The sequence below is a fragment of the Piliocolobus tephrosceles genome, chromosome 20 (assembly GCF_002776525.5).
Source record: "Piliocolobus tephrosceles isolate RC106 chromosome 20, ASM277652v3, whole genome shotgun sequence".
Classification (NCBI taxonomy): domain Eukaryota; kingdom Metazoa; phylum Chordata; class Mammalia; order Primates; family Cercopithecidae; genus Piliocolobus; species Piliocolobus tephrosceles.
Window position 1 is genome coordinate 18,211,880 of NC_045453.1, and position 2,268 is coordinate 18,214,147.

Here is a 2,268-nt window from a genome sequence, read left to right on the forward strand (position 1 = left end):
GAGACGGAGTCTTGCTCTGTCGCCCAGGCTGGAGTGCAGTGGCCGGACCTCAGCTCACTGCAAGCTCCGCCTCCCGGTTTACGCCATTCTCCTGCCTCAGCCTCCCGAGTAGCTGGGACTACAGGCGCCCGCCACCTCGCCCGGCTAGTTTTTTGTATTTTTTAGTAGAGACGGGGTTTCACCGTGTTAGCCAGGATGGTCTCGATCTCCTGACCTCGTGATCCGCCCGTCTCAGCCTCCCAAAGTGCTGGGATTACAGGCTTGAGCCACCGCGCCCGGCCAACATTTTTTTCTTTATATGTTCCAATGAACAGAATTTTAATATGTTACCTATTGCTGCATAATAAACTATCCCAGAATTTAGCAGCTTAAAACAAGAAGCATTTACTATCTCAAAGTGCTTAAGTATCAGGAATCCAGGAGTGGTTTAACTGAGTGGTTCTGCCTAAGTTTCCCATGAGATTTCAGTCAAACTGTTGGCCAGGGCTGTAATTATCCCAAGATTTTACTAGGGCAATTTTATCAATTTCCATACTCAATCATGTGGTTGCTGGCAGGCCTCAGCCTTCACGGGCTCTTGGCCGGAAGCTTCCTTTCCTTGCCATGTGGGACTCTCTATAGGGCTGTTGACAAAATGGCAGCTTGCTTCTCCCAGAGTGAGTGACCCAAAAAATAGAGTACACACTCAATACAGAAACTGCAGTCTTTTTTTTTTTTTTTTTTTTTTTTTTTTTAATTTTAGAAGTGGAATAGCATCATTTCTGGCATATCATGTGGGTCACATAGAGAAACTAATGGTGGCGGGAGGCAGACAGGTTCCTAGATGGGAAGAGTTGGGTCCCTGGTGAAATCCCACCTTCAAGCCAGGGATGGCTTGAAGCCTGACGGCCAGCCCGCCAGTTCTGGGTGGAGTCCACTACCTGGAATGAGAACTTCCTTGGTGCCTTTCAGCCAATCAGACGGTGCTTTTGCCTGACCCAGCCAGACTCACGGACTCGTTGGGATTACCTGCCTGCAGGTAGGAGCTACCCACTTCGGGTCTCCTCTCCTCTGAGAGCTGTTTGGTCACCCAATAAAGGTGTTCTCTGCCTTACTCACCTTCCAGTTGTCTGCGTAACCTCATTCTTCATGGATGCTAGACAAGAACTCAGGACCCGCCAAATGCGGGAGTGAAAGGAGCTGTAACACTTTCCTGGCCGGCTCACCGAGCTGCAGGTGGGAGCTAAAGGGGCGGTAACACGTTCTTGGGTAGCTCGCCGAGGTGCAGGCAGTGACACCCTCCTGAACTGCTGGAGTGGAGAGTGGAGACCCTTCTGGAGGCCCAGACCTCGGGATTCTCCGAGCCAGAGCAGTAACACACTAGTTCTCCTGCCCTCCGCCAGCGCCGGGCTGCCACCGAATGCAACAGGAAGCAGTGGCGCGGCCAGGCCAGCCCAGGAGCCGCAGGCCGGAGCAGGGCGGTGGGAGTGAAAGAGCAGTAACACAAATGGGCTGAAACACCACCCCCTGAAATACAGCGCCCCCAACTCGCAGTGCTGCTGCGGTTGATGGGAAATAGAGAAGAGCTACGGCCCTTCTGGGGGCCCAGATCTCGGGGCTCCCCGAGGCAGGACTTACATGCTGTAACACCCTCTTTGGGGCCCTGCAGTTCCTGGTGTCTCAGAGCTTTCGGGTGCCACTGCGTTCCCCTGATCCAGACGCTGGTGCCTACGTAGAGCAGAAGTCGCTTGGGGTAGGTCTGGTCCAGCCACAGCCTTGCATGGAGCTGGTGCCTGTGCCAGTGCCTGGAGCTGCCCACCTTGCCACAGCAGCTTGTGTGCCTGGCTGTGTGCAGTGACTGGACCTCACACTTGCTTGGTCACACAGCCCCCACCACACCATGCCTGGCTCACCCTTGGCAGGCGTGGGATCCGGGCTGGTAGCACTAGCCAAGTGCAACCTGCCGAGTGAGTGGGCAGAACTTGCCCAGCAGGCACAAGCAAAACTCCAGCAGAGGCACCACCAGCCACAGAGGTTTTGCGCTGACAAAGTGACATCCAAAGGATCCCGTGACATCACCTTGGTACAGTGTGGGAGAGGACTGCCCAGATATAAATACATGATAAGGAACATTGGGAGGTGTTTTGGTGGCTGACCGTGGCATTTCAATTTTATTCCATCCAATATGTTTTTTCTTTTTTTCTTTTTCCTTTTTTTTTAGACAGAGTCTCGCTCTGTTGCCCAGGCTGGAGCACAATGGCGTGATCTTGGCTCACCACAACTTCCGCC